This window comes from Brachyistius frenatus, unplaced genomic scaffold, assembly GCF_029030835.1.
Source record: "Brachyistius frenatus isolate BFR_SWC_R1_liver_20210118 unplaced genomic scaffold, ASM2903083v1 Contig_2, whole genome shotgun sequence".
NCBI lineage: Eukaryota > Metazoa > Chordata > Actinopteri > Embiotocidae > Brachyistius > Brachyistius frenatus.
Window position 1 is genome coordinate 8,716,550 of NW_027210601.1, and position 10,379 is coordinate 8,726,928.

At 38.7% G+C, this 10,379-nt stretch overlaps 1 protein-coding gene across 3 annotated transcripts in view; it reads right to left on the reverse strand.

The window, feature by feature from the left end:
- The window catches only part of trps1 (trichorhinophalangeal syndrome I), a 117,644-nt gene extending 107,708 nt beyond the window's left edge, over window positions 1-9,936 (reverse strand). Inside the window, exon 1 of one of the 3 annotated variants that reach the window (XM_069698121.1) lies at window positions 9,327-9,936. The gene's annotated coding sequence lies outside the window, so the exon portion shown is untranslated. Of the gene's footprint in view, window positions 1-8,820; window positions 9,284-9,326 lie in introns of those variants that run through there. The other 2 variants (XM_069698137.1, XM_069698128.1) reach the window with 2 other exon arrangements.
- Between the last annotated feature and the right edge of the window lie 443 nt (window positions 9,937-10,379).

The following is a 10,379-nucleotide window of genomic DNA, read 5'->3' on the forward strand; positions in this document are numbered from 1 at the left end:
ATAAAACATAACAATGGTTTAAGATTTTATCACCCAGCTGTAGTTATAAGTGCCACTAAAATTCACATGAAAGAAAATGTAAAAACAGCTGAGTGGCTTCTTGCCCAAAGTCAAGCGTGTCATTTTAAATCAAACAATTTCCTACATTATTTATGATACATGCATGACAATTGAGTCCTTGCAAGATGCTGCACCTTTAAAAATGCGGATTAAGCACTCCGGAGGAGAAGATCAGTTGCTACTCTTTCAACATGTATGTGGTTTGAAGTGAAGCCCTGAGGGCATCAGCTCAAACTGTCTGCAGGGCTCTATCCTCTAAAGCCTGAAGCTGCTACTGCCGGATTATTTTACAGTGTCAGAAAAAGCTAGTCCAGCCCCATCCTACAGAGAACAGGTGAGACAGTAAACTATGCTAACCTGCATCTCACTGGTTCTCTCTGATTTGGGTGGAAATGTCAAAGCTAGACCAGAGGCAAGTTGAAAGGGTGTCATATCTCCATGAGATTTCTTCCTTTCTTCCTCTGTTATAGAGCAGCCAGCCAGGACTACATGAATAAAATAACAACAGACCAGACCGGTCATTCCGTAATCTGTATTTTCTCATCTGTATTTTATACAGAAGAGTCCCCACAGCCGGAAGCAAAGGCAAAGGCAAAAAAAAAAAAAAAAAAGTCAGTAAAGGCTAGTGTGGCTACTTGCTTTAATAAAAGAAACAATGTGCATGTTAGTCGCTTAAATCATAGTTTTAATTTGACGGGACGCCATAAAAAGTCTGCCCCTTATAATACACACACATACACACAGAGGAAAGCTCACACTGACAGACACACGATGCATGCACACAGAGTGAGGACAAAGACTACTTTGAAAAGTTACTCAGCCACCAGATGTTTTAGCCTGAACCCAGACTACAATACTAATGGGGCTGTGCATACATGTGCGTGCGTACGTGTGTGTGTGTGTGTGTGTGTGTGTGTGTGTGTGTGTGTGTGTGTGTGTGTGTGTGTGTGTGTGTGTGTGTGTGTGTGTGTGTGTGTGTGTGTGTGTGTGTGTGTGTGTGTGTGTGTGTGTAAGAGAGAGAGAGCGAGAGACAGCCTCAATGGCTTTAAAAGCAGTGGAAATGAACCCCCTCTTCCACAGCAGGTATATAGTAAAAACAAGCCTACATGTACACTTTCAGCAATGAAACAAATTGCTTCGTATTTCACGCTGTATCACGCACAGATGCACACACACACAAAACACTGATCCACATATAAAAATGGCAATGTTTATCGTTGACAGACTTAATATTGTGAGCACACGTACATGCGCTGAGGGCTTAAGAGCGTTTCACACGTACAAGCACAGCCATCCATGGAGTAAAGAGGTATTAACCTGCAATAATGCTACATGACTGCAAGACATGCACCGGGTAAAAAACGTACAATTGCTACAGTAAAGTTTGCCACATCAGACCTCGGAAGAAATATTGTTGTGACTGAGAAAAATGACAATAGCAAACAAACGTCAGTGTGTATTTACCCTTGAAATGAAAGTTAAATGCAATCGTTGAGTGAGCAGAATGAATTATTTGGACAGTGATTACATTATGACCAAGCGCACATGACACTAACCGTCTTTCATGTTTTGAAATACAGTGAAAATAAGAGAGACAGAAATTTAGAGATTTAAAAAAAAAAAGGGGGGGGGGGTGAGAAACTTCAAGAGAAAAAGAAAAAGTGAGGCACAGACAGAGAGAAAGCAACAAATTTGTCAGCTAAGAAATCTTACGTGTGTGTATGTGTGTGCAGGGTTTTGCTTTGACTGTTAACAGAGAAGACAGTTAACCTTCAGTACAGAAATAAGCAATCAGTGGGTCAGTTCAGTCATAACCAAGCAGCAAACAAGACAGATCTGACCTCAACAGGAGGTGATAAGCACAAATAGACTCTTTCACTAACTCATTGCCATCTATCAACAACACTGAACTGTCTGAAGATGAATGTTCACTAATGCTGCATGCTGAGAAAGAGAAGTTCACAGACGTACAGTAGGAACTGATACCATATTAATGAACTGCAAAGGCCTGAAATCACCTCTGAGCAGACAACAAGCACATCAGAAATACCTGCATAGTTATAGTTAGGCAGACAACTCTTAACTCCGATTTGTCCTAATGTAGCTAAACTGAAAGCTAATGTTAAATGAAATACAGTTATTTTAGCACTGATCTGTTATAACAAGACAGAATAAACATCTTAAATCTTGGAAAGTAAGACGTGCTTGATCCTACAATTTCCTACTATGAAGCAACAGGTGGATTCACAGTAATTTTCCTACGTGCATAAAATCAAATGACTTTCTTACATCTGGAATCAGTTCACGATGTCTTCACTTTGGAGCAAGACAACTTTTACCCAAGTAGCTGCCTTGATTGAATAAAAAGGGGAAAAAAAGCAACACTTCTACTTGAGAAAAGTCTCGCTGAATTAAGCATACAGTACTTGAGGAAAATGGTTCAGCACTCTCTCCATCTGCGTGTTGCACAGCCTTTTCAGCTTCAACACAAAGAGGCTTACAGCATAAATCACATTGAAATTCTTGCCACTTATGCCACTGTCACATTTTCCGTAGTTAATTTTCACTGTCTTTGCCTGCTGGGTGCTGCGTGAAAACTGTAGAAAATTACAGATGGAGCCGTGCTCGTGGGAACAATTTAAAAAAAATCGTATAGAAATGTACTCGCAACACCATTTCGGCAGCCTGCAGTAAATGTCGCTTATCGTTTATCTCCTCATTATATATTGTCTGATAGAGCAAGTACACCAAAGAAATACAAAAACTGTTTGATTACAAAGATGTCATTTGAACTTAAATATAAAATATTATAGTCAACGTATTTAGAAAGTCACCACCACAAATTCAAGGTTGAACCTTTATAAAGAGAATAAAATGATAGAAGATATTCTCAACTTCCTCCTTTCTACATTTAAAATATTACTCCTATTTACTTTAAAACTTATGACATTTATAAATATATATTTTGAACAATATATTTTATTAATTTCTTTTTAATAGACAAATTTAAATAGTTGAAGCAACTGCCAACAACTGTATCCTACATAGAAATGCACATGTCCAATGAAGTATTTATAGTTTATAGGTAAATTATATATATTTAGGTAATTATATCCTAAAAAAGACATAATACTAAAAAATAATCTATTCAAACTGCATGTTTATTGTGATTAATTATTTGGTGTGTTTGTTTTCACTTTAGGTAGCAAAAGAGATGATATATGTACCTGTGAGGTCCTGATGTGGCAGCTGAAAGCATTATTAGTCCAATTTATTAAAAGCCATAACAAATAGCTGTTCATGATTTCATTAACATTTATTATGCATAGATTAAAAATAATAATTCACCTCAGTAATAAAACAGATCCTCTTCTAATGATGTTTGCTACTTTAATAATTTTGGGTCAATATAGAAAATTGAGAAGTTATTAAAATTGGATTTCACCGTTAATATTTTTACATTTGTAAAGTCATTTTCAAATGTGAAACCATTAGGAGGAAGCTTTTACTGAATATTATTATGACAAAACTGAGGATGCTCGTGGACAACAAACAAACTTATTTTTAGAGCAAGAATCACAGTGTAAATAGGCTGATGGGCTATATTTAGTCTCAATAAAAAACTCTGTACCCTCATTTTACAATTTAGAGTTATAACAAATTACCCTACATGGGCTTCAAAACTTTTCTTATTAAGGTCTACGTGACGGCAACATTTAAAAAACACATGAAAGTCCGTTTTATTCACACAAATCTGATCAGACTCTCGGAACGTACTCTGTGTACTTTGTTTCAACATCGTCACTGACAACTGTTTAAGCTACATTTCTTTCATAATGACATACAGAACCTCAACATCTGATCTCTTCTGCAAAATCCTTTAAACCTGGGAGAACACCTGTACTGTAGCTTAAATAGAGGTACTTTAGCGCTGATTCAAAGCCACACAATGTTTGTGGAAAATGTGTAGCATGAAGTCAAATTATCCAACACCTGGAACGTACTAAAAGAAAGAAAAAAAAAAAAAAACTACGGTTGAGCGGTAAATGTGACCAAATTTTTCCATAGAACAACACTGGAAACTGCAAGTCATCAGCTCATGATTGAGCCAATGAGAATTGATGCATTTTCAATTATAACTTCATTTATTTGAAACATAACTGAAAACAAGGTTCTATAAATCCTCCATAGGTTTTTTTTTTTTTTTTTTTTACATACACAGTCAGAACTCATATGCACAGTGATTGATAGCTGAATGGCTGGGTGTACGGGAAGCATCAGTGTGATTCAAACACTGCTGAGTCAAAACAGTCAGAACTCACAACACAGAGCACATCACATGACAACCTGGCAGGTTCTTTTAAGTAACTGGCCGAACAAATAACAAGCCAATGATGTGTTTAGGACAGGCTGTGAATGGATTTTAATTGTTTTAACGCTGTCAATTACAGTTTAGAACCAAACTATACATTTCAGAGATTTAACTCATAGACAGGAACTTTGAAGTAGCAAGCAGGTGTTGTGGCGTTTGAACATTACAAACTTTTAGTGACAGGAGAGCTTCTTTAACCACACTGTTGCCTGTGTCACCACCGTCAACTGGTGCACATCTAAATCCTCCCAACCGCAAACTTTATCAGTCTCCACTGTATCGTGACAGAGGGATTTTTACTCCCTTAGATCAAAGGGAGAAAAATTGTCCCATATTTAGGATTTGTATGTCCCAAAAAAAACTTTTAAAAAACGAGGGAAAAAAGAATAATTTATCCCTAAACCAAGACCATGTGCTCGTTATCTGAAGCAGGCCATCTAAAAGACAGACTTAAAAGTCTGAAATAGACCAAAGACATTAGAGACAAACTCAAGCCTAAACAAGACTGCTCTAACCACAGACAGAGTGGGGATGACATTTTGGGCATTTAGCAGACACTCTTTTCCAGACTGACTTCCAGTAAATGCAACAAGAGAATAAACTCAAATCCCTGCATCACTAACGTTACAAGCAGCTAATATAAAAAAAATAAAAGACCCAAAACAATATGCCCAGACAGTAAAATAAGTTAAAAACAATTGTGTCCTTGGGATATGAGCAAAACAGGAGACTGGGTAATAAAAAAAAAATAAAAAAAAAGTGTTAGCTACAGAATTGTGAGCCAAGAGAGCCAGAAGCCTTACAAAAAGGTTTTTTTCTTTAAATAAACTATCCGTGACAAATGGATGTTTTCCTTTATCTGAACTGCAGGCCGGGTTGAGATGAATAACGGCTGATTGCTCTAATAGATGCTATCTTTTCCTTCTTATTTGAAACAGAGAGAGTTAGGGCGGTTCACATTCATAAATAAATGGGATTAGAAATTAGGAATAAATAGAAATTGTGCATTCACATAAAGAAAAGTCCTTAAAAAGACTTTATTACCACAGGAGCTTTATTGTGCTGTGCTGCGATGTTGGGTAAATGTCAGCTGTGAACACTTAGGATAAACTATTTGAGCAAGGCTTCCCATACACCTTATTATCTGACACATCAAAATATACAAAAGTAAAATGCAGAGGCAAAATTCAATGTTTTTTTTAAACACTTGCTGGTGGTGCCACTTTAGTCGCTCCCGTAGTAACTAACAAACCATTTCTAAATTATCTTAAAAAGGACACGCAAGTTCGTCGGAGAAGAAGAGAGACAGCGGCAAGAGGTCACGGTGGAATAATCACACATTCCCTTTACTGGTGATGGACCTTAGCAGGTAATGCAAGGCAAATAATATATCTCCTCACAAAACTTCTAATGCACCATGGAGAGCAGTACAAATATGGTCTGGAGAAAGTTTTACAAACCTAGATCAATCATGTGAACTTTTTTTTTCTGTTTTGGTTCTTACAGGGCAGATGAGATTACTGATTTTACCGAGTAAAAAAATTGCAGTCTCATCAGGTTTGTACAACTTCTGTGGGTCGTGACGCATTACGGCAGTAGAATCAATTACATGTCTACCAGCGAAATCACCTCTATTTTCCCCCAAAAGCCGCTTGCACTCGGTTAAAGTCTCCTTTTACACTCCAACTCAAACTGGCCTTCCCCACCCACCCACCCCCCTTGTAATGGAAGGCTGCTTTGAAAACGACCAAAGACAAATGCATGGCAGCCCACAAAATCACTACAGTTGTTCCTCATGTCTTACAGAACATCAAACCATCAATAAAACACAGGAGATACATTCCAGCTAGTTGAACAGGACATTTCTGACTTCCCTCGCTCCATGTGTTCCCTCTCACAGTTTCTCTCTCTCTAAAAACTTTCTCTCTTCTGAGTTCCACCACAGAGACTTCACATATTGCAGCCATATGAGCAAGGCATGGCTGTCTCCCCGGCACATACAGACAGACACACACACACACACGCACACGCGCACACACGCACACGCGCGCACACACACACACACACACACACAGAGCGAGAGAGAGGAAAAAGCACTGTGCTGTCCCCCACTCTGTCTCACACTATACGGGAAGGAGTTTTACAAGCGAGAGGTTCTCTTTAGGAAGTTGTCAACTGTTTTGACGTTTAATAGCAGCTACGAACAAGGCCATAAGATACAAGAATATCCAGTGTCTGGGAAGCGGAAAAATATTTTTTGTTATGGTGCTGGATTGATACATTGCCGGATCAAGTGTTTTTACTAATTTTATAGAACATTGTTAAAAGTTGTAAAAAGTTTGACGGGGGCTTATTATTTGCATGACATCTTCGGGTCTAAGAACACGTTATTTGGACATGAACCGTTTGCATTTAAAGCTGGAGTTTGTCGCACCAGAGGAAAAAACATTACACAGACAAGATGGACAAAATAGGACAGAAAATATTCACAGCATATTTTTTTAGTTTTTATGGGAATTAGAGGTAATGTCCACTAAAGGCACTTGATCCGGATTTAGTTACAAAGTGCGTTGAAGCACCACGGTGAGGATAAAACTACTGAATTGGGATAATCCATGTAGATTACAAAAACTAATAAGAAACCAAAAGACATACTTAATCATACTGATAGGAGCTATTAAGAAATGTGCCACCATAACACATGCAGAAGCATCAGAAAGCAGATGTGAAAACAGCGTTACACATGCAGCTGAATACGTCACATATTTACTGGATACTCCACTTCAACTGAGACAGAAATATTCTAAGTTTAAAGAATTTGATTCAACTTTGACAATATGCCTGTAAACCTTTTTTTTTTTTCTCAAAAAAGTAGTAAAAATGTGTCATTACAGAAGATATCCAACTTACAATGCCGTTGATCCTTCATTGGAAAAATAAACAAAGTTGTGTGTTTAAAAAGTTGACATTTACGGTTCCAAATTTAGATATGTTAGTGTGCTGCGTGCAAGACTGCAAAGCAAACTGAACCGTTAAAGTTGAATACATCGTCTGTATTTCTCCTGAAGGGATTCCCAGTTTTATGAGTCGAAGAGAAGCGTCTCCACCAACTTTTCCCTCGTCCTGTGGCCGAGACGAGTACAAAACTTGCTTAAAGAAAATACTGGCAGCCAGATCTTCAAGTGTGTATGATATAAATTTTTAATTTAAGATACAAATGTAAAAGTTTTTCTTCAAGCCTTTGTGATCATTTCTGCTAGACAATGAAACACCATGAAGCTAAAGACAGGGCACTTTAGATTTAAAAGGACTGTACAGAAATGTTTAAACTATGCAAGGTTTTTCAATGAATAAATAATCAAATTAATTACTTAAGAAAATACAAAGTGTAAGCTCAAACAACAAGTGTGAGGTCACAGTGAAGTCTCGCGGGCCTACTCTTGCCATTTTCAAAAAACTACTGAGGTTATCTGCTGAATAAAAGTCGGTCCACACATAAGCAGTTCTTTGGGGGGGACTCTGGTGAGGGACTATGTAAAAAGCTTCCTTGCAGTGTGTGCCTCATTGTACTGGCTTCACATACTCTGCTCTCCCCACAGAGTTGTCATGCCTACCCAGCTCCCTTATCTCAAAGGAACATCACAGTTTCTTACGACAGGAGGAGGAGGGGGAGGAGGGGGGGGGGGGGGGGGACTTTTTCAAAGTTGAGTGGAAATGCAGCTCGGGCTTCCCGGCATCACTCATGTAACGTCCAACAACAACCACAAATAAACGAATGCGCCATACTTCAGCTGATTGTTTTCTTTAAAGTTGATAAGAGAGGATGTTTTTTTGGGGAGGAGGGGAGGTGAGGGGAGGTGAGGGGGGGCTTTTACGACAACTCGCATCCACCATGCGCTCTCGACCGTCCTAACAATGAAAGAGGTGCAAAAAAAAAAAAAAAACAGCGCCACATCGGCTGCAAAGCACTTGATAAACACAATCTCTTTGACCTGGACTCGCAATACTTTTCCGCTCACAGCCCAATAAATTCCAAGTATCCAAGTGTGTTCATCTTTCAGCGTTAAACCTCTTTCCCCCTCTCTCTCTCTCCTCTCTCTCTCTCTCTCTCTCTCTCTCTCTACGACGTGCGTCATTCGGAGGACCCAGAAATCTGAACTTGAGTATCAGGTTTGCATAGTAATGAAAAAGTTATCAATGAAAATAACAGAAAAGTAACACATAACAGATACACGAGAGCTACTTTGTTGTGGCAAAAATCACTCCAAAGTTACCGGCTCCTCGCAAATCAATCAGGATGCCACTTTTTTTTAAAAAAATAAATAAATAAATAAAAAAATAATGCCACAAAAACAAGACAAGAAACAAAACTTAGAGAAAACACAAACCTACTTGAGGCGACTCCCACGTCCCCTTGCTGCCGGCTTCAAACTCTTGTGTCAAATCAAAGCCGTCCCCAGTAGCCCCCCAATTTGTATTTGTGTGGCGTTTGAGTGTCCTAACCTAAATGTAAATTGCCATGTGAATTCAAAGCGGTGCTGCTCTTTTCCTCTCTCTCATTCAGCAGATCCCTCTTTCCTCACCGACGCTGCTCAGGCCGTTAGTTACATAAGACGCAAACCGACTGCTGCCCGTCGTAAAAACTACTCACGGCTAACACAGCAACATTTTTGCTCCCCTAATCGCTTCCTTTTAAGACGAACACATTTCATCTTCCCACTTGTCCGAGAGCATGCATTTCCCCCGTCTACAACTCCTACCGTGCATCGGCGATGCATTTTTTTTTTTTTTTTTTTTTTTTTTTTTTTTTGTACCATGCCTCTGCACCAAGTAGTAGAGAGGGCTGTGAGCGTGGTGTGTGTGCATTTGTGTTGTTTCTTTTGGTGCTGCTTACCTGTTGATCAAAATAAGCATTAGCCTCTTTTCTCTCTGTGTGTGTCTCTTTCAGCAGCCTGTTAAGATGGTGGCGGGCTGGCTGCTTGGCTGGCTGCTTCGTCTCTTTGTGGGGTTTTTGTTTGTTGATGATGTCGGACGGGGTGACTGTGTCTTGGCTGTCTCTTTTTTTTCTTTGGTCTGAGAGGGAAAGAGAGATAGTTAAGGCTTCACGGCAGCACACAAACTAGGCGAATACCGACTGATTAGTGTGAGTTTTGCTCTGGTATTTCAATATTCCGTTGGTTTAGTATGTTAGAGCCCGGATTTGCTGGCCACAGCAAAGCAGAGCTGCTCGTTATCTGTTATATATATATTATTATTTTTTGTTGTTCAGACTAGTGTTATCGCTTTGCTGTGACAGGACCTCTCTGCCTGTCTCTCTGTAGGCTGTGGGCATTACGTCAGAGGAGGAAGACACAGCAGCTCTATTAATATCAAGAAGCCACCCGAAGACTGACTCTTAAAGTGACACACACTGCAATCTCACTTATCTACACAGTTGATACTAAACCAAATCAACTACTCAAGCAAAATCAAAAATACTGTCTCTTAAAGTGACATACACTACAATCTCAATACATTTAAATAGTAAACCAAAACACTCATCTGAAATCAAGAGAACCGTCTTAAAGTGACACGCTGCCATCTCATGTATTTACACAGTTATAACTAAAACCAAAGCAACTGCTCCAGCAAAATAATAAACATTAACTCTTAAAGTGACACACACCGCAATCTCAATAGTAGGCTATTTTTAAATAGAAGAAGCAACCACTAAGCCGAAATCAAGAAAATGTTGTCTTTGACTGCCACACTGTGAACTCACTTATTAATAATCTAAATGACCTATATAAAATTAAAATATCCAGAATCTTTTCTTCAAAATGTTAAATAAAGCAATTCAACTACTCAGCCCAAATCAACAGAGCTGACCCTTAAAGGTACAGTATATGTAAGATTGTTTTGGTTAAAGCATTCAAAAATTAATATTATTGACAGAAAGTAACAGTTT